At 39.8% G+C, this 23,432-nt stretch overlaps 2 long non-coding RNA genes across 5 annotated transcripts; both read right to left on the bottom strand.

Annotated features, from left to right (window-relative positions):
- Positions 1,577-5,476, bottom strand: LOC110435490. 4 transcript variants are annotated; one of them, XR_002453201.1, is made up of 3 exons: positions 4,682-5,476; positions 2,022-3,603; positions 1,577-1,931 (listed from the first exon to the last, which is right to left on the bottom strand). It is a non-coding gene; the product is annotated as an uncharacterized LOC110435490 (long non-coding RNA). The 4 variants fall into 4 exon arrangements; XR_002453202.1 differs by having other exon boundaries at positions 1,577-2,594; positions 3,440-3,603; XR_002453199.1 differs by having other exon boundaries at positions 1,577-3,603.
- On the bottom strand, positions 11,309-13,081 carry LOC110435411. Its single transcript, XR_002453070.1, has 4 exons — positions 12,890-13,081; positions 12,741-12,807; positions 11,974-12,070; positions 11,309-11,635 (listed from the first exon to the last, which is right to left on the bottom strand). It is a non-coding gene; the product is annotated as an uncharacterized LOC110435411 (long non-coding RNA).

Raw genomic sequence — 23,432 nt, 5'->3', positions numbered from 1 at the left:
TGCTGGAAGGATACTTGGCAAAAATAGGACATCTCTCTCTAGAAACTCTTGAAGCATTACTATGTGCGAAAGTTTGGTTGATTGACTTTAATGATGCAAAAGAAGGTAACTCAGCCAATTTTGTTTACAATAATGGTTTAATATTTTTATCTTCTTCAATGCAGGTCCAATGACCAGACATTGTATGTTTGAATTAGATGAAGATGTAGATGATTGACTGCAGGTTAGTGCCTTAGCTGTTGGTTCACTAGGAATGTTGTTTCACTGCATATTCTGAAATCAGTTTGCAGCTGTACAATGTGTTTCACTGCATATTCTTTTGTTATTGAATATGTTTTTGGTCATTTTGCTTGCTAGATGTCATTATTCATTCTGAGTGTGTCATCCTCCTATTTAGATTCTATATAACAGTAGCAAGTGTGGTAGAAATTTGCTAGCCTGGCATGTTGTTTGATAATATAATTTCCAAAATGTGGAAATGGACCATTGTTTACCTATATGTCCAAAGAGTATATTTTACAATACAACAAAATAGCCTTGGTTACTCTTGAACATGTTTGTGTTTTTCTAGCTGGGTCTGATATTTTTTTTTCTTGCACTTGCAGTACTGCTGAAGAAACTTCCTGCATCAAAGAAATGGAGCTTCGTTAAGATACCTAATTTATATGCTTTAGTTTTTTCAGAACATGTACTCATGAGTAAATGGAACAAAATGATGATGAGATGTGTGTACTCATTCTAATTTATGTACTTGTTTAATTCAGGTTTTGTAATCACTGATGAAAAAGTATAGTGTAGGATTCTTCATGTACTAATCTTTTGAATCGGCCCTTGGATTGCTGTGTAAGGACATTACCGTGTAGGACTCTATAGTATAAAGCAAACCTGCTAGCATATTCGAGTAAGGACCTTGGATTCTTGTGTTGGATCGGCCTGAGGGCTTAATAAGGATCACACGTGGGTTAGGATTGTGCGGCCCAAGGGATAGAATCGGATTGAATTCAATTAAACTAGAGAGGGTTTGGAGTACGGTGGGATTGGATTCAGTGCTAAAGCGCATAGGGTTGGAGTGAGGTTAGGGCCGGATCACAGCCCACTATCAGGCGGAGCTGCCATACTACCCATCTCCCCACGGCGATACAACACTATGTTCGCCATGCATGGTTGCACTCATGAGGACAGGTACTACTACTACTACATCGGTTTTCTCTAATCTGGTCATGGTCTCTGAAGCCCTGATCAGATTGTAGTGTTCAAAAATGCTAAAAACAGCACTGAACATGTTACAGTTTATTTTGTCTAAACTTTGTGGATTTAGTTCTTCTAGTTACCGAAATAACCAAACAAGGTGAAGCACGTGTAATTAACTAGCGTTATTTGAAAAATATGTTGACTTAGGATACTCCTAGGATAGAAAAAAAACTATAAATCTGGTAGATAACAGAGTAACTGAAGATAAATAAATAAAAACCCTCTTGTGGAGTACGAATACGAGTCTGAAGTGAGGCACGTTGATATAAACTAGTAGAAAGCGCGCGCCCTCGCGCGCGTGGGTAAAGAGAACGTGGCAGCTATAGAAGAAACATATGTTGGTTGACATCTTCAAATTAGACCTAAACGAATACACTATCAAGGAATGGTCGCCAGACACGAGACTAATGCTATAGGGCACAACAAAAGCATCAATATTAAGGATAAGTCAACGTAACAAAGTACCCTAAAGACAAACTGCTATGATAATCATGATAAGGCAGCAATGAGTGGCTAGTAAAATGAGCTTCAATTTTTGTATCCCTTCGATGATGAATTAACAGCAGATTGTAAGTGATTAGCAATTTGCAAAATCAGGTGTTTCCCATGATTGACAAAGCAAAGATGGAACTTGAAGCTTCATTCTTTATCAAAGCATTCGGCATTGCAGGTTCGGCCATCTGTAAAGAGAGGAATGATTACATCTTTAGACAAATCAGCCAGCTGCATGAAAACCAGAAAACTGAACCAATTCTTTCCGGGAAACTTACATGTAGTTGTATAGATAAGAATTGAGTTACAAACACATTCTAAATATCTGGGAGACCATATTCTATATTGGCAAAGACTGTAGTAGAAGCTACTGCTGCATCAGATACCCAGTGCGTAAAAATGTCACAGATTTTAACAACAATATGAAAAAGTGTATTATGGAAACTTAAGTTTGGAGGTACGGTAAGTACAGATGTTATGAAAGTAACCATTCTAGTGCACCACGTCAGGTAAGAAGCAAACAATCCTTAGTACCACCAAAGGAAGTTTTTTGTTTCATAAGCAACTCATGTAAAACATTTCTTTTACCAAACAACTATGTACAAATGGAACATTTAAAAATAGCTTGCTAATTAGATGGTGTTCTCTACTTAACCAACTGCCGCAGGCAAAAGCATTTTTAAATGATTCCTGGTTCACCTGCAGCGGTAAAGAGAATTGAAATTGCAGTAAGTTGAGAATGTAGACCAAATAAATCAACTTCTGACGTTCTTGGAGCCCAGGACTGCTTGAGGGTGACTTGCTGCAGCATGTAAGCTAAGTGAACTCCAAAACTGGACAAGCATTCAGCTCTGCAATAGTGAGGGGATCATTAATAAGAACAGGACACCACGAATTCTCTGAAAAATTGGGCCCTAAACAAAGGTGGCAATGCCATCTTTGGTAACCTAGAATGGGAAAAGGCGCAGTTTGAGGCAAATGTGGACCATACAAACTGTTAACTGTTCAATATTTTTTTAGTAACCATATTATTGGTTGAACTTTGAAAGGTTGTTATGACCTAGAACATAACACACACTGCACCTATAACCAAGCTTTACATGCATGTGAACTATCTAATTTGACTTACACTGAATATTTTTTTAGTGTTCAATTAGACTTCCTTAACAGCAGAGTATGCAGATAATTATTGCTTATTTTTGTTGTGCCCACCTACTTGACGACAAGCATATTAAGCTCTCTGAACTCTGAACTGAGTCTGCTATTGGTCCACAATTATCAGCATCTTGGATCAAGTCTCATATAAAATGGACCATGCAGCACTTTGTGTAGAGTAAGTATGAATTAGGATATTGCACCATCCATCCCCAAAAAGATATGAATTCTAAATAAAGCTAAGGGCACTATAATAAATACCAAATCTATTAAATTGACAGAAATTTGTGTGTAATGTATAGATGAACCAAACTCGAAGCGAAGCATAAGAAATTTGAAGACTTGTTCTAGCCATTACACACATGTAGTTTTGAAGGTCATGAAACTCTCTTCCTTTGTATGTGGACATGAAGAGCATGCACTAAATATTATTACGCATATGTACGTGTAGAGAAATTTTTATGAAATAACAGGGTGAATTATGGCTTTACTATAAATGGAGAACCTGCATGAATAAAATATATTAAAGGGAACTGCATACCTCCCAATACTCAAACTCAAATTTAGGCAGCTCATATTGATTTGCAATTATGTTTGCCTCCATGCTTCATGGGTTCTTTTTTTTTCAAGTAGAGAAGGGCTCAACACATACAACCTCAATAATAATACTAATAATATAACTCACATCTTTGAAAAATTTTTCACCTGAAAGTGATTGAGTTTTAGTAAACTGTGATATAGTCACACATGCCTATATATGGTGCAGCAGGAAATGGTATTACCATATACGACAAAACAATGTGTTCCTGCTTTCAGCTTATTTACTTCATAAGGTTTCACCAAGTAGTTTAGTAGTTTAATTTGGAGCATCAGTAGAATTGGGAAACAAGCAAGGCAATTCCTAAAGAGTGGTCAACAAAATTCAAGGTGCAATCCAGTAATGCAACTGGCACTCGAAGTAAAAACAACTAACTAAGGTGAGGTAGGTGGCTTTAACAAATTTACTAAACAATCTAACACGAGCAAACTAATATAGAGAGGATGGAACCCTGTCAGGAAAATATACCTATATAAAAGGGCTATTGCATATATAGATAAAGACTAAGCTATCTTGCTTGTAGTTTATATTGTTTTAGTTTAACTACAAATAGCCCCTCAAAATATGTTACTGTACCTTACTCTAAGAAATGCAAGATGGGAGGGGGAGGGAAGGGAGAGCAGCAGTATTAGTATGGGTTAACGGGAGATAATTTTTTTTAAAGAAAATTAAACAAGGGGAAGGGGGAGGGAAGGGAGAGCAGCATAAAGATGCATTCCATGATGTCTAGGTTGTGCCCTGATATGCTAAACGATGGCAGAGCAAGCCGGAATGATCAGCTTCTGTACATAATTAAAATATGTTAACTGCATAAATGTGCTAGCAGTACCATGGAAACACTAACTTGAGTGTTAACCTTAAAAATATATGTATAATACAGCCCATGAAACAAGACATCATCCTAACATCAATGTTTGATTGTGTCTCAAAAACCCAGTGTTTATGCAAAACAAGGATTGGAATATTATAAAATTAGCAGACAAGCAAGCTCTGGTATCTCATGCTAAAAAATACCAAACCAAACCGATTCCTATCAATCCTCATAGTATTAGAGTGCTGGTGGCATAAGCTACAGCCTGTGAGGAACCTAAGTAAGATAATGAGTAAGTCCTTGACTGGTCATACTAATTTTATTGGAACAAAACATAGAAGTCAGCATACAAAAAATGGAAGCAATAGGCTTACCGTATTCAATTGCAGGGTTCTCTTAAGTCTTAACATTGCACAAATCGTCATGCAAGGGCTGATCAATTTAATGAAGCATTAAGTCAACCTGCACAATAGAAAACTTAGCACTATGTTACTATCTCCAAATTAATTTGCTCTCACTTATAGTAGGAGATAGATGCAGAGGCACTATCCAGTCCCAACAGGGGCCAGCGGCCTAGCACAGACGTGCAGCGCAGGGTACCCGCTGCATCTCGCCAACTGCGGCAACATAGGACAACCAACCATCGTCCCCTGATTCGGGAGCAGATGGACCGAGGAGATGTGGTGGATCTCGCAACCTGCACAACTGCCAGCGCATGTCCACGAGGGATAGAGGGGGTCTGCCGGAGGAGCCATGATGGGAAGTAGGAGACGAGGATGGTCAGATACCACTAGATAGAGCCCTGAGCTAAGTCGCGGCCGCCAACAGTAGTGAGGAAGAAGCTGCTAGGGTTTCGTGGATGGCATAGGGGACACCTGGAGGAGGCAGCGCCGGGGAAGCTGCGGCGGCAGTCAACGGTGTCCGTCGCCGGGGACAGCCACTAGCCGGCCGCACGCCGTCGGGCTACGCCGCATGCCAAGGCCGCCGCCGCTCCACCCGCGTCAGGAGAGGAACGGAGAGAGGGGAGGAACAGGAGAGAGAGGACCACCCATGTGCCGGCTCAGGGGCCTGAGATGCGGCCACAGCGCTAGGAGGCAGCCGTCGAGGGAGGACGACGGCATCGCCGGGTGCAGCGGTCGAGGTCGGGGTCTGGAAGAAACATCGCGAAGGAGAAGTGTCTCGATTGGGAATTGGAAGATTGTAGTATATATTTATTTCTTCTGTGCAGAGGTGGACCAATCAGGAAACATGGAGCTCACGTGTCGCTGAGGTGGACCAGTAAGGAAATTTTGGGTGACGTGTCCACCTTGCCTGCTCGGGGAGCACCTTAGGATTGTTAGGGTAAATGTCATCAATATCTAAAATGAATAAGATGCAGTAATTTCCTTTTTCACGTACACTCAACTTGATCCTAGTGTTTTGCGTGTAAGTGTAATAAACTCAATGGCAGAGGAACATTCTGAAGTTCAGTTATCCATGTAAACATCTAGCGTCCTTCTATCTCAGGCCCTTTTTAGTTCCTCATCCAAAAACTTCTTATCCATCCTATCAAATTTTTGGACACATACATGAAACATTAAAAGTAAATAAAAAAATTAATTGCACAGTTTGGTATAAATCGTGACACAAATCTTTTAAGCCTAATTAGTCCATGATTAGTCATAATTGCTACAGTAACCCATATGTGCTAATGATGAATTAATTAGGCTTAATAAATTTGTCTCGTAGTTTTCTAGTGAACTATGTAATTTTTTTATTAGCATCCGAAACCTCTCGATATCCTTCCGACACATCCAATGTGACACCCAAAAACATTCAATGACTGTAGCCTATTGTTGCATACTCTTCCACGTTCAGCATCCCTACGTGGAAAATACACAGTTTGCATTGGTAGTGGGAGCTGAATGGTTTTGTTCTCCAGCATGGACAAAACTTCTGACATGAGTGGCCTACAGTCCGGACTGCCTTGAAAACACAAGAGTCCTATGTGGATACACCGTGAAACTTCATTGAACGGACAATTGTCTTCAACAGATCCCTACCTCCCCAAGCTCCTTCTAAGCTCACCCGAGTGAGAGCCGTCGGATTTGGAGAAGAAAAGAAAGAGTGTAAATTCATCGGCTAGAAAATTGGGCACCAGCAAGCAAAACACAAGTGTTGTTTAGCATTTCTTTTTTTTTGTGTGTTGATGTTGTTTACCATGAGACTTAAATATCATAGTTCATAGCTAGACGATGGGCAATGTTCCATAGGAAACATTGAACGAAAAAAATGTTCCAGGTGTAAAGTTTTAGGATATCACATCAGTTGTTACATAGAAATATTCGGATAGTAATAAAAAAAATTTACAGAAGTCTTCAGTACTCCATGAGATAAATTTATTAAGCCTAATTAATCCATCACTAGTACATGTTTACTATATTTGAACTGTAGACCATATTATCAAATCATGAACTAATTAGGCTTAAAAGATTTGTCTCAGAAAATAGTTGTAATCTATGCTTATATTTACCTTTTGCATGTGTCTAAACATCCGATGGGATAGGGAGTAAATTTTAGGGGAGAAACTATACAAAGCTGCATCTATAAGAGTTCTCCATATTTTGTTGCTGAAAATATGGTGTTTGCCAACTCCTAAATTAGTATGGAGAGAAAAAAAAAGTCATCTCCAAGAGTTTTCTTTTTTCCCACAATTTGGTCTCATGTTTTGCATTAGAAACCCTAAATTTATTTTGTATGCATTGAAACCCTTCCACTAGATCTTTTTCTTGTGCTTTTCTCACCTAGAACCCTGTCTTTCTTTCCTTCTTTTCCTTTCCCACACCTACTTCTCTGCATGCATGCGTGCTCCCAGGCCACGCCTGTGATGGTGGTTTACCAAGTATGGAAAGATGGGATTTAGAGACGATTTTTTCTTCTTGTTCCCCAAAAAACATGGATGAGGAAGGAATATGGAGTACTCTTGGAGATGCTGTGATCTCTTATCCATGATGATTTTTTTATGTCTAATACTTTTTTAACACTATTTTCAAATCTAACACTATTTATTTTTTAAAAAAAGCTAACTCTTTTGGTTGCACCATGCATGACGGTGGCAAAACCATACTGTCGCGCCATGCATCGTGGCGCGACAAGACTGTCACTAGAGTGAACCGAGCGCTAACTCGTTGACATGGCGCAATTTAGAAAATTATATTTTTTTTCATACAATCTCGGATGAAGATAATTTTTACTTGATAATTGTAGCTCTCGATGAGATTTACAACTTTATAGTTTTGAGTTTTTTATTTGAAGTCGCTAAATGCTCAAAAAATAATGTAAAGTTTTAGCATCCTATTAATCACGTACGGGTTCATGTCGTCCTGGAAAAATCATATCTTTCTTATATGGCACTAATTGGAGATACTTTCTATATAAAAGTTGTAGATCTATAAGTTCATAGTTTTGAGTTTTTGCAGTTGAGATCAATTAAAATGCTGAAAAATATAAGAGCTTGTACGCAATTAATACGATGCTGGAACTTTATTTTTTTGTCATTTTAATGATTTAAATGGAAAAACTTAAAACTATAAATTTGTAGATCTTATTAAGATCTATAACTTTCATTTAGAAAGTATCTCTATTTAGCATCATGGAAGTTGCTAAATCACAGGTGCCTGAATTTTACTTTTCTTCCAGGCAACAAACATCACCCATCTAATCTCAGTCCGACCATCATACTTATCCTCAACCATAGGATTGAACACCTTCTCCCTTGTTACTAGTTTATCTTCACTTTGAGTCACCTGTGGGATAAGATATGATTTTTTCTAAGGCAGCAAATGTTTGTACACAATTAATACGATGCTGAAACTTTTTATATTATTTTTTTAACATATTTTAAATAAAAAACTTAAAACTATAAAGTTGTAGATCTTGTTGAGGACTATAACTTTTATATAAAGATCATCTTCGTTTGAGATCGTATAAAAATACAATTTTTATAAGTTGTGTTACGTTAGCAAGTCAGCGCTCGATTGACTGCCACATGGCAGTCTTACTGCGCTGCCATGCATAGCATGATAGTGTGGTTTTGCCGTGCCATTATGCATGATGAGTTTTGAACAAAAAAATAATAGTGTTACATTTGAAAATAGTGTTAAAAGTGTTAGAAATAAAAAAAAATCTCCATGCTCCTCTATCCAGACTTCAATCTGCACTCTGCTCCTTCACTGACCAGACACCACACGGCAGACGTAGCACCCTCGCCGTAGTCGATCTGCCGACCTGGTCTAACAGAGACTAGTAGGAATGGCGCGCCCCTGCGCGCCGATTATTAACAAAGTAGATAAGCGGATAGAAAGTATTGGAAGTTGATAAATATGTACTGAACAACAAGGTTTGTAATAAAGTTTTGGTACACTATAAACGATAATAGGAGGTGCCACTGTATTAAGATGAGCAAGTTTAACAGGCAAAGAAAAACATTGTCAAGTGTCTAATAAAGTTGTTATGCAAGGTTAGTATGAAGTGGGTTGATGCCTAAACTTCTAGCAATTCTACTTAAGGAAATAACAGAGGCAATATTCTACAAACATTAGTTCATGAGTAGGTGCTGCCAATTAAAAGCTACGAAATTCTATAGGCATGACGCTTGTCATTCTACAAAAGAAGATGACCCACTTTTTAAGACGGTGGTGCACCCTGCGATAGCAAAGAATAAGAAAATGGTCAAGGGATTTTATAACATATAAATCCACGAAAGATTTAGGAGTATTGTTGACAAGACACATTTATGAGGTATTACAAAATAATATTATTAGGAGTTAAAAATATCTAAGGTTGTAAAAACAGTGTACACATATTAGATTGAAAGTGAGTAACTACAAATACGACCCACAAATAATATGTGTATATGAAGTGGAGCACTAAAATGATAAATTTGAGTGTTTGATATATTGTCTACTCTAAAACTGGTAGCTAGAAAATACCAAACAATAATCAGCACTAATTCTAGAATCCCTACAATATAGGAGGTATACCAGGTAGCTATAACCAAACATATAACAGCTAAAGAATCACATAACACAAATAGAGTATCCCGCTTAATGAAAGTGGCCAGAGGTCGACTATGCCCTATGGGCCCACACAAGCATACATAATATGGACACATAGGAAATACCAACACCAGAAAACGTATAAGCTGTGAAAGAATGGAATATCACATAAGGAAAAAAATAGCAGTAAGCATAACACAGAAAGCTTGTTTTTTTGTTGAGCAAAAGTTTTTGACATGGCCGCTAAGCAATAAAAAAGTAATTGCAAATGCTAGTAAAGTAGAAAATATAGTAGCCTAATGTAGCAAAGAAGATAAGTCCGCAGCCACAGCCACACGCTTACTTTCTCTAGCATTGTATTGAGTTCTTCCACATTCTTATCAGTATTGCCAACTCTAGCCTCTAGAGCTTTTTTTGTTCTGTAATATCATTGTCGAGTTTCTCAGTCTGCAAGAAGTTGGATCAGAAACCACAACAACCAGCCCATTACCTGCTTCTCGAGCTCAACAGCCCATGCATAGTACCTATCTTATGTGATATTTCCTTGACAATCATATGCGGTGTTTGAATTGCATCATTCTTGGTCTACAACTCCAGATTCTGCTATGCAACGCATGACTCTGCAGAATGAAAAGAATCATGCCAGTTTGTCACGCTTGGAAATTTTAAGATAAATGAAGAAACATTTTTCTATGATTAGAACTTGGTACAAACTTGCACTCAGCTACACAGGGTATTTTCCGCAGAATAGTTTACCTTAGACTGAAGCTAAAACTGCAGCCTACAAAATATGGTAGATTGGTATGAACGTATATAATGTGCTATAACTCACAGGGGGAATGTAAGCGGAATGATGATCCTTTTTTTATTCTAGAGATCAATATTTTTAGCAATGTCATAGTTAATTCATTTAAACTGTTCTTAAAACAAGGTAGATTAAACTGTTCTTAAAACATGTAGGACCCTAGTTAATATCTAAGTACAGCACCTCTGCTAGTTAATATGTGACCAAGCTATTTCTGAAAGCAGGTGTATGGAAAATAAATAACATAATTTATAGTTTACTGCAACAAGGAGAGCCCAATGTGAAGGTTTGTAAGGAAGTTTTAAAGAAAATGATATTACTATCAGCTTGAGAGATCAGTGACTACAATATTAGGCTATATTATCTAATAATATGGCTATATTATCTAATAATATGGTGGTTCAGTACAGCACAACAGAAAAAGCAAAATACATTTACTTATGTATAGGGATATTGTTGTTATACATGTCTTCAGAATGACGAATCTCTGTGTAAAATCCATTTACTTATGTATAGGGTATAAAAACTGACTTGATATGGCACAAACCAAAAAATCTTAGGTTATTATGTACTAAGATATGCAGACAAAACGATATATTAAGAGCACATATATGTTGTATAACACAACAGTTGTTTGAGGAATATATGCATCAGCAGGAAAATGGAGGCTGCAATAATGGACTGAGGAGAAAAAAATACGGCGAAAGAGGCCATGAATATATACACGAGCAATTTATTATCTGGATGACTGGATATGCAGGGGCCAAACAATTTCTCAATTTCTTAGCGATTCATCCACAAGGTGAAATGCATAAAATTTCAATAATGCTTACCTTTCCAAAACAATACATGAAGATAGAAGGGCTATCCCATGGTAATCAGAAGCAGCCTACAATCCCAACAAATATTCATCTAGCAAATTTCTACATCTATAAAACCACAGAACGCAGGTAACTTTGCAATTAAAACACAGGTTAGGAAAACGAAAGTTGCTGATCACAACTCATAGGGGCATTCCATCGAGCTCAATCCTAAAAACATTGAAACCTAACACAACATATATGTGCTGCCTCCAAAAAGAAAATGCATAGCAGCTGGAAACAGCAGGACCTCCACATCCATCCGCACCTTCTATGTGGCTTCTGTGCAGGGGGATACTATGCTTTTGAACAACATGTATAGAAAGGTAAGCACACAAAAAATATATATTACAAATGTATGAATCAAACTAAAGGTCCATCAAACCAATCTACATATGTATTATATGAAGGAAGCACAAATAAAAGTTTTATGGTATCTGTAGGTAACTGGTGCCCAAAGGATGTTGAGGAATATTACGTTACCTATTGCAGGTTGCAAAGGGCGAGGCTGGTGATAGCGCATTGGACAAAGACACCACAACTCGGCATCCCGTTCTCGTGGTTTAGCATATGTTGGTAAATCTAAGAAAGTGAAGCAGATGATAAAAGTAGGCAAGAGCGATAGTTCTGCACACACACAAAAAGAGCAGCAAAAAAGAATAAACTTGTTTCAGTTCTGAAAGGAAAATTCAAATATGCAGGTACTACCATAAAATGAAGGCAGCAGAATATAGGTTCACCTAGATAAATTCGAAAAGCACAATAAAAAATCTATGTAGCCTAAGATATTTGTGGCTTGCCGGCACAACCATAAAGCAAAAAAACATTATATATAAGGGTCCTCATGAATTATTAAGAGGCACCATACAGCCAAAGCCATTATAATAGTGTTTGGAAAATTGTTCAATAGATATAGGCGGTACTCAATGTACAAACGATTATAAAGAGAACATGTCTCCAAATACCTTGAGGATAGGCTCATCGGCTGAGTGAATTTGGATAGAGCACTTATTTCATCATGAACTTGATAGCACTATGTACTAAATGAAGAGAGTTCCTTATCTGCAACACCATGACCAAATTAGCACCTCTTACACCACGAGAAGGCATGGGTACATAAGATGCAATAGGAATAAGACTCATATTTTTTTTCCTAAATCAAGCGTAGCAAACACTTATAGATTGCCAGATTCCATAAACCTCATAGAACATAATAGGTGATGAGCTCATAATTTAAAGTTGCACGATGTATTACTCACAAATTTTTTAGCAGTTGTAATGAGCGATACATAATAAAATTTATTGGTTTGTGTTTTTAGATATACAATGACTTTTTATTATAAACAATAATTAGGGGCAAATGAAGGAGAAAATGAAGCTTGGAAATACTTGATAGAGATATGCAGTGGATCCGTCTCTTTTAATGACATTGGTATAATCACACTAAACCTAATCAAAAGAAATAGTCATCTCATAAACCCAGCCAAAAGAAGCATCTCATAAGGCAGCCAAAAGAAATATCTAAGGTTTCATTGGATAGGCTGGGTGGGCAGTCTCGCGTTCACTTTTGCGCGACCATTTAGAGGGTGTAGTATGCAATAAGTTCATAATTTTCTTCATTAATTTTTAGAAGTTGTAATGGTTGATAAATAATAAAATGTACAGCTGTGTGTTTATGGATATATGTGTAATAAACAACAATGAAGGAGAAAATGAAGCCTAATGTGATTACCTTTGTTTAAACAAATTCATCAAGTGAAGTTGGATTATTTGGTCAGGCCAGCATCATATCACGAAACCTAATCAAAAGAAATAGTCATCTCATGAACCCAGTCAAAAGAAATAGCTAGGGTTTCATTGAAGAGTGGAACACACGCTTACCGGCAGGAAGAGGCGTTGCGAAACCCATGGAAAGGATGGGGGAGATGTATGGGAACCGTGGAGGTCCACCGATGTCGGAGCGTCGAGGAGGCGCTGCCTCGACTGTTGGTTGCCGCCGCACATGGAGAGAGGGGAAGAGAGATAGGAAGGGGAGGGAGGTGAGAGGTAGGCGAGGGAGAGAGAGAGAGAGAGAGGGAAGAGGAGGAGCGTCGACGCCGTCGTGCGGCCCGCGCCCGCGCCCGCGTCCGCATCTGCGTCGGGAGGAAAAGGTCGGGAGAGAGAGAACGAGGCGGCGTCCGAGGGGAAGGAGAGACGGGAGACTTCGAGAAAGAGTCGATAAAATATCTCAATAAGCCTACTGTAGAAGATGATGGAGTAAATATGGACCGTTGATATCTAGATCTGACGGCCAAAGAAAATTGGAGTGACGTGGATAGCCTGGTCTCGCAGGAACGCGTTCCCAATTAAAGAGTTGAATTAGGTGACTTTGCTTCAACAAAGTCACAACATAACTTTTCCATTTTTATCCACTGTCTAAATGAAATCCAAGGGCTTTCTGAACCCTAAATCCAAAACTTTACAAGATTTCTCATCACATCAAATCTTATGGCACATGCATGGAACATTAAATATAAATAAAAAAAATAACTAATTGCACAGTTTGTCTGTAAATCACGACACGAATCTTTTAAGCCTAGTTGCTCCATGATTGGATAATGTTTGTCAAATAGAAACGAAAGTGCTACAGTGTCAAAATCAAAAAAAATTTGGATCTAAACAAGGCCACATGGGACTTGGTCATTTCACCCGTGAAGAAGCCTGCGTAGTGCTGGAGGCCGGATGCCTGCTCCGAGTACGGTCTACGGTGTGCAGTTCAGAATCTCGGTTTGCATTAACTGTCTTATAGTCATATATTCGTTTAATTATCTATCGAATCTGTTAGTCATTCAGTAGTATTTTTCTCTTACAATAAATCAGTGAATAAAATTTTTAGTAACAGACATAGCCTAGACTTTCCATTGTTAATATTTATTCTTACCAAAAATTAAAACCATAAAAGACGGAATGTTTGGTTCTTGACCAGCACGTACCATGCCACATGTTAGTCACGCTATAGTTTTTTTGGCAGTTGTTTAGTTCGTTGCCACAACTAGGCATGCTCCACTTTCTTAGCACTTTATCCCACACCTCATAGACTTATTTTCTAATTAAAGTTTGCTACAGGTGTAGCTTCAATTTTGCTCTTTCAACCTTTTGTGGTAGCCATAGTTTGCCAATGGTTTGGCGTGGCAAACTGCGGCACAAACCAAACAGGCCCTATATCTTCAAATTTAATTAGAATTATAAAAACTATTAGCAGCATCTATATCTTCAATAAGTTTATTATAAAAATATATTCAATAATCTAATGATACTAATTATGGTCAATAAAAATTAATAGTCTCCGGTATGTATTTTGTTAAAATAGAAAACATTTGACTTCACGCCTTGTTTTGCATAGAATACTTATCGCTGGAGACACTTGGTAAAGTATTTATTTGCGAACACTCTTTTAGGCGTCAACCGACTTGAGCGTCAACTGGGCTATTTGGCCGCCTTTAACAAGCGATCTACCTCAACCGAACGGAAATATCCCGAACCGAACCGAACCGAACCGCTTTCTATATTGGATCCGATCGAATTCGTATGTCCGACTTTACCGTTTTCGTTTTCGTATTTTAGATGTTTCGTATTTCAAATGTAAAAGTAGAAAACGGTTTAGACATTTTTCGACCGTTTTCTACTTTTCTACTTTTAATTTGAAATATTTCGAATTCAAAATTTGGTTTAAACCGAATTTAGTCAACTGCACGGTCACACAGCCCAATTACAGAGTACTCACCATGCATCTGTGTTCTTTCTACTAGTGGCTAGCTATGTTCCTGCTAGTTATTAATTATTTGTTCTTATTTATATGTAGGCTATTGTATTAAATACCTAAGATCAAGAATCATGCACTTTTTAATTATTATATGCATTTAAACTTGATCGTGTATATACTTAGTTATCCACTTAGTACTACACATCGGTATTTCGTATTGAGTTTTCGTATATCGACCGTGTTCGACATAAATCCGCTCGAATTGGTTCGTTTTCGAAATTCTTGATATTTCGTAAGTTCGCGTTCGTTTTCGTGTCCGACTTTACCGTTTTCGTTTTCGTTTTCGTATTTCAAATGTAAAAATAGAAAACAATTTAGGAGTTTTTCGACCGTTTTCATCCTTACTCCTTGCTAATGTTGTGACTTCAAAATAAGATATGTGCATGTGCTATATTTTTTTCGAAATTTTTTGTTGACCAACAATTTTTTGAGAGAGGGACAAAATAAATACTCCCTCAGTCCCTTAATGTGAGTAATACTCCCTCAGTCCCTTAATGTGAGTCGTTTTAGATTTGGGCACAGGAATTAAGAAGGCTAGCAGCAGAAACGAACATGTTAGAAAATGTGAACTAGTCTTAGCCATATACTACTGTGAACTAGTCTTAGCCATATACTATCGAATGGTGTATATTCATATGCATGTAAGATCTAGATGAGTGGTGCATGTATGTACTTGTACCGTGATGTATTGTATGCCACACAAGGGGCTCTTCCTTGTTCTATATAACGTGAAGCCCAGTGACCTAGCTGGTCATCTGGTCCCCTGCATCCTCTTCAATTTCCTATATGGTATCGAGCTTTTTTTGTTCCTAACGGAACTGATCCCCATGGCCGCCGGCTCATCCTCTGCTGCTGCTCCGGCCTTTGGCTTCCTTTCCGCCCGTCTCGGAGAAGCTGACCCGTGCCAACTACAGCATGTGGCACACACAAGTCTCCTCCACCATCAAGGGTGCGCAATTCGGGGATTTCATCAAGATCGGCGCCACCCCACCGCCGGCGTTCGTCGATGGCACCGTCAACCAGGCGACCGGCAAGAAGGGCGATCCCGTGCCCAATCCCGCCCATGAGAAGTGGGTGGTCCAGGACCAACAGGTTCCCAGCTACCTGTTTTTGTCCCTGTCCAAGGAGATCTTCGCGCAAGTATCTTCCACGACCACTGCATCCGAGCTCTGGGCGGCGATCCACGCCTAGCATGCCTTGCAGTCCCGCGCCAAGATCATCTCCACTAGAATGGCGCTTGCTACGGCGACCAAGGGAACATCGTCCATCACTGAATCTTACACCAAGATGAAGGGCCTCGCCGACGACATCGCATCGACGGGCAAGAAGCTGGATGACGAGGACCTCGTCACCTACATCCTCACGGGTCTCGGTGAGGAATTTGAATCCATTATAACTGTTGTTGCCAACATAGTCGAGCCCATCACTGTACCGGAGCTCTACGAGCAACTCATCGGCCACGAACAGCGCAAGGAGATCCACACCGGTGGCGGTCATCATCTCTCTGCCAACGCCACCACTAGGGGCGACTGCAGTGGAGGGGGCTACTCTGGTGGCTCTCGCGGTCGGGATGGGGGCCGCGGCGGCTACCACAACAACGACAACGGTGGCGGTGGTGTACATGGCCACAACTTTCAACCCCGCATCTTTTGCCAGATTTGTGGCAAAGAAGGTCACCCAGCCTTCCATTGCCGCAAACGTTTCGACAACAACTACAGCGGCCCCCACCGAAGAGTGCCTCCTCTGCCACATCCAGTTCATATGGCGTAGATACGAACTGGTACATGGACAGTGAGCCACTGATCATATCACCGGTGAATTGGAGCGCCTCACCACATGCAACAAGTACCATAGGGGCGACACCATCCACGCAGCCGACGGCGTAGGTATGGAGATTGCAAATATTGGTCATAGTACCATGTCTTCCCCTAGTAGACTTTTCCATCTAAACAATGTTCTTCATGTTCCTCAAGCGCACAAGAGTCTTTGCTCTATTAATCAACTTACCAAAGATAATAATGTATATCTTGAATTTCACCCTGACCATTTTTTGATTAAGGAATAGGGGACGAAGAAAATCCTCCATAGAGGGTTATGTGAAGGAAAACTCTACCCGTTGCATGCATCCAGCTCATCAATTCCAAATAAACAAGTCTACAATGCCGCCAAGCCCTCTACCTCTCTGTGGCATCACCACCTCGGCCATGCCTCATCCACCATCGTCAAACAAGTGCTAGAGCGGCATAGCCTCCCTTTCATTCATGATTCCAATAAAAATAGAGTCTATGATGCATGTCAACATGGCAAAAGCCATCAATTGCCTTACCCTAAATTTGTTAGTGTGTCAAAAGGTCCTTTGGATCTTATTTTTTCTGATGTCTGGGGACATGCTCCCACCTCTGTTGGACATTTTGAGTATTATGTTTCTTTCATCGATGATTATAGCAAGTTTACTTGGATTTACCTAATTCATCATAAATCCGAAGTGTTCCAATGTCTCCATACTTTTCAGAATCTTGTTGAATGCCAATTTGGCCGCAAGATCCTTGTTGTTCAATTAGATTTGGGTGGGGAATATCAAGCCTTAATTTCCTTATTAACCAAAATTGGCATTGCTCATCACGTCTCCTTCCCCCGCGCACACAAACAAAATAGCTCAGCGAAGTACAAACACCGACCCATTGTCGAGGTTGGACTTACTCTTCTTGCACATAGCTCATTACCCCTAAAATTTTGGGATGAAGCATTCATGATTGTTTACCTAATAAATCGCCTACCTTCTAAAATCCTCAATCACACTACACCTTTCGAGTGCCTATTTGGTGAACCTCCAGAATACAAACACCTGTGTGTCTTTGGCTGTGCCGTGTGGCCAAATCTCCATCCCTATAACACTTGGAAACTTGAATTCCACTCCAAATAGTGCGTATTCCTAGGGTATAGTACACTCCACAAGGGTTACAAGTGTCTTGATCCTCATTAAGGGCACGTATATATATCTCGGGACTCTGTCTTTGACGAACATGTCTTCCCTTTTCAATTCCTACACCCAAATGCAGGTGCCCTACTCAGAAAAGATATTGAACTCCTACCTGATGACCTCCAAAACCCGTCTACTAATCTTCACAAATACTTGATCAAAATGTTGCATCTCCTAACCTTGCTAACACCTCTCAAGACCTGCTATTGTTTATGTCAACGTAGGCGAAATTAGTGGTGAAAATGAGGTGGACATCCAGTCCCAAGCGATGCTCCTGTTGCGGTATTTCATGTGCTCCCCGTCAGGGCACCATGCGTGAACCAAGGTAGATCCGCCCCCTATAGCCGCCAGTGGAACAGCGTCGGGATCAGAACCTGATGACCTGTCAGCACGGCGCAACCCTGATGTGGCGGCTGGCGGAGCCCCCCTCATAGCTACCGCGGATGACCCGATGGCTAGCGCGGGATCTTCCGCTAGCGTGGATGACCCAGTGGCTGGCGAGGGATCTTCTGCACACTCGTCCACACTGCCACCCACTTCTCTGCCACACACCATGCCGCAGAAAAATTCGACTGCTGCAGGGTCCGCTACCGCCCCGACACCACATCCACCCGAGGCAACTGTGCAGATCCCCCACCAGGATTCCTCTACGGATGCTGCTCCTGAGCCTCCAAATGCATAGTCTGCTCCTCCTCCTGCTGATCCTATACTTGTGCACCCCGTCACCTGACTCCAGCATGGCATTCCACAGCCCAAGAAGTTCACTGATGGCACGGTACGTTGGGGCATGTTTGCCGATCACAATGATCAGGAGCCACCCTCACTTGATGCAGCTCTTGGCAATAAAAGTTGGTGTGCAACAATGGAAAATGAGTATCAGGCCTTTCTTGATAATATAGTATTTACAACCAAACACTCTAAAGTATGCAATGTAGGGCTTTCTTCCATTCAATAGCTCATATGGTGTCTTTCCAAGCTTCCCATGACAATATAGATGGTTGCTACAATAGCAAGCCATGTTTATAGCTTCACTCCAAAATGAATGGCTAACATTGTATTCACTAAGCATTGATCTAGCCATATCAGTCAAGGTTCTATTCTTTCTTTCAACCACACCATTGGATTGAGGAGTGTATGTTGGAGACAATTGATGTCCAATGCCAAGATCATCACACAATTCTTTAGTTTTTGTGTTCTTGAACTAACTATCATTATCACTTCTAATCTTCTTGATAGTAGTTTCAAACTCATTTTGCATCCTCTTGACAAAAGACTTGAATAGACCACAAACATCACTCTTGTTATAGAGAAAGAACACCCAAGTATATCTAGTGTAGTCATCAACTATCACAAACCCATACTTGTTACCACCAATGCTAGTATATGTTGTTAGTCCGAACAAATCCTTGTGCAATAGCTCAAATGCCTTTGATGTGCTCATTTTACTTTTCTTATGATGTGCATTTCCAACTTGCTTTCTAGCTTGACAAGCACTATATGGTTTATCCGTCTCAAAAGTGACATCCTTTAAGCCTCTAACTAAGTCATGCCTCAATAGTTTGTTCAATTGTTTCATTCCAACATGACCAAGCCTTCTATGCCACAACCAACCCAAACTAGATTTGCTAAGCAAGCATGATGTTAGTTGAGTCTCATAGTGTTGACGGTCCTTAAGTACCAAATTAAATTATCAAATAAACAAAGAAAAGGATCTAAATGCAACCAACACCCAGACGAGTTTTGGTGTTTGTTATTTCTGTAGGGGGTTATCAGGAAATATGGAGGAAAGGCCCACACGTCGGGTTTACATAGAGATATTAACGTGTGTGGCAATTTTCTATCGTCTAGAAGACTCTAGAAGCCACGGGAACAAACGGGAGGCCGAGCAGGCTTGGGGGCAGGGCGCCCTCCCTCCCCCTTGGGCGCCCGCCCAGGTGTCTCGGCCAATCAGGCCCTGCCTCGCGGATCATGCTCCACCGACCTAAAGGATTAAGGAAAACCGTGCGATTAAAGTTGGTTTGATCTGACGGCCCACGTTCATTTGGACGGGCTATATAAGTAGGCCCCCTGGCCCCTGGAGAAGACACATCTAAATCCCCTATTCATTATTCATAGACAGAGCAAAAGCTAAGGTTTGGAGATGAGAGCTCTCCTCTCTTCTCTAAACTAGAGTAGATCTAGATAGTAGTGAGATGGAGAGCGAGGGAGGATTGGAGGAGAGGCCGGCCTGTCGGTTCTTCCTCTGGTTGTACTTCGCCATGATCAAGCTCTAATCAAGCTTGCTCATGGGATGACTCTGGTAATCTAATTCTTATTTCATTATGCAATTACTATCCATATATGTTCTGGTTCACAACTCTTTTGAGTACTTTAATCTATAGGATGCTATAGGTGAGAGTTGTAGTATAGGTGTAAACGTGGTTCTTAGGCCTAGATTACTTGTGAATATCCCCTGTTAGCTGGAACATGTGGTAGGCCGCGTAGGTGACAGCTACGTAGTCCTCTGTAGTCCACCTTCGTTAGTAGGACTGGTAGGAGTCATCGACCTTAGGTATAAGCATCCTCTGTGTTGTTTTATACTTATGGTACGCCACAGACAGACATACCCCTTTGAAGTAGAGAAACCATAGTTATCCTCTCTATTCTTCTATTATCGCCCATATATTAGATTGCTCTACTCTATATTCCCTCATTATCATTTTACCTTTAATATTGTTCTTATTCAATTCTATCACATTTCCTATCTACACCTACCTATCTATCTAGGTTAAGTTAGAGCGTAGATCAGTTCTCCCGTTTCCCTGTGGATACGATAAACCTTTAACCGGGTAAAAGCTACAACGGTATCTGTGCACTTGTGGATTTATCTGTGTGCGTATAAATACCATAGTACACTCTAGTGCCATGCTGGGGTTGACAACCTAGTATTCAAGTGGTGTTAGCAAGTGTCAACACATAGTCATTGAAATCAACCAAGTATAGGCTACCATGTCTAAATCCTTTGAATATCAAATTTGATCCATCAACACTAACTACCACAACATGATCACTTCGATAGATGCACTTAAAACCAAGGTCACAAAGTTGTGCATTTGACAAGAGATTGAACTCTAAGCTTTCAACTAGTAACACATTTGATATACTCATGTCATTTGAGATAGCAATTTTACGAAGCCCCTTGACCTTACCTTTCTTGTTGTTGCTGAAGGTGATAGAATCAAAGCCACTATTTTGATTTGTATCAATTGATTTGAACATGTGAGACTCCTCGGTCATATGTTGAGTGCACCACTATCAAGCACTCAGTGCCTTCCTCTGGCTTTATAATTGACCTACAAGAAAAGATCAATTCTTTTTAGGTACCCAAACTCGATTGGGTCCTACAAGGTTAGTGACTAAGCTCTTTGGTACCCAAATAGCTTTCTTCTTTGAGCCCATCCATGGTGTACCAATGAACTTAGCATGAACACCTTTTGTATCCTTGGTAAGCACATAGAAAGAATTAAGCTTAATTGAGGATACATTAGCTTTGGGTTTCTTGTTCATGCATTGTTGCTCTATGTGACCAACTTGCTTGCATACTTTGCAATACCGGCCATTGTCCTTCACAAAACTAGTCTTGTGAGGAGCTGAAAGGTCCAAATGGCTAGAAGGGGGGTGAATAAGCTATTTAAAATTTTCTACAAACTCAACTAGACAAGTTGGTTACTAAGACAAAAGGCAAAGCTATTCTAGCACTAGCACAACTAAGCTATGCAAGCCACCTACACAAGTCTAGCAGGAAAGCTAAACACTAAGTTACAACAAGAAAGCACAACTAAAAGCTAGCTATACTCCTAGACAAGAAAACTAGGCTAAACAAGCTACACAATTTAGCAAGGTATGCAATTAAGTAAAGGACTAGGGAGTTATTGTTATACCAACGTTGTAGAGTAGATATATAACCAATCAATCAATCACAATCATAATAGAATCCTCGGCAAGAGATCACACAAGATTTTTTATCGAGGTTCACTTGCTTCCCGGCAAGCTAGTCCTTGTTGTGGCGATACACCCACTTGATGGATCACGAGCTAATTGGTAATCCAAAGCCAAACCCTCAGCGGGTGCCGCACATCCACTCACAAGATGGGGATCCTCCAAGCCACAAGCAATCCACTAGAGTAGCCAATTGTGATCTCCTGTGGGGAAGGCTTAAGAACCCCTCACAAATCACTTGGTGAGGCTCGAAACAATCTCCAATCACGAGCTCAACATCTTCGCTGCTCCAAGCCGTCTAGGGCAACGGGAAACCTAATTTTTTACAATTTAGCCTTTTTAAAAAAATTACATTTGGCTCCTTAAAAACATATACTCATCTTTAGACTCAAGGGTCGGCGCCAGAACTCATGACTCCAAGATAACACGTCTCGGCGCCATAGATTTTGGCTCCGAGGTGTATACCCACCTACAGCATGGCATCCTAGATGACGCTGACATGGCTGGTACCTCGGAGCCACAAATCTTGACGCCGAGCTTGAAGCCATAGATCCTAGCGCAAAGGTGACAAGAAGCAAGTGAAAATGATATGGACGAGCGTGGAGGATGACCTGGCAGCAAGTGTAGTTCCTCTCCTCGTGTACCGCAGCTTTTTCGGAATCTATGATGGCTCACTAGGGTACTGTTTTGTTCTAAAATTTTTTTGCAAAATAGATACTTTAACAATTTCGTCTATATTTTACAAATATTATCTAATTAGATTTAAAAAATTCATCTCGCAAATAATAGGTAAACTACATAATTAGTTATTTCTATCTATATTTAATAATACTTTATATATATACTATAAGATTCCATACAATGTGAAATCTGAAAAGTTTTGTAAAATTTTTTGAAACTAAATAAAGCGTATGCTCAATAGGCTGTCTGCAATTAGAAGTAGAAAAGCTACTAGTCACGATGTGTGACAGCATGCATGCCTACAGTGGGTATAGGCGGCCTTATTTACTTCTAAAAAATTTTATAAAAAATTTAGATTCTCAGTAACATCGAATTTTATGACATATGTATAAAATATTAAATATAGATAATAATAATAATTAATTATACAGTTTGTCTGTAATTTGTGAGATGAATCTTTTGAGCTCAGTTAATCCATAATTGAACAATATTTGCTAAGGCCTTGTTTAGTTCGTGAAGAGAAAAATTTCGCGACACTGTAGCATTTTCGTTTGTTTGTGGTAATTATTGTCCAACCATTGACTAACTAGGCTCAAAAGATTCGTCTCGTTAATTTCGACCAAACTATGTAATTAATTTTTATTTTTGTCTATATTTAATACTTCATACATACGTTTAAAGATTCGATGTGACGGAGAATCTTGAAAATTTTTGGGTTTTTAGGTGAAAATAAACAAGGTCTAGCTACTGTAGCACTTTCGTTTTTATTTGACAAATATTGTCCAATCACGGAGTAACTAGGTTCAAAATATTTAATGCTCCATGCATACGACCAAAGATTTGATGTGACGGGGAATGTTGAAAATTTTTGCGAACTAAGGCCTTGGCCTTGTTTAGTTCAGAAAAAATTCAGATTTCGCTACCGTAGCACTTTCGTTTTTATTTGACAAATATTGTCCAATCATGAAGTAACTAGAATCAAA

The sequence above is a fragment of the Sorghum bicolor genome, chromosome 5, assembly GCF_000003195.3.
Source record: "Sorghum bicolor cultivar BTx623 chromosome 5, Sorghum_bicolor_NCBIv3, whole genome shotgun sequence".
Lineage (NCBI taxonomy): Eukaryota > Viridiplantae > Streptophyta > Magnoliopsida > Poales > Poaceae > Sorghum > Sorghum bicolor.
The sequence above is the reverse complement of the archived record's forward strand: the minus strand, read 5'-3'. Positions and strand labels throughout refer to the sequence as shown.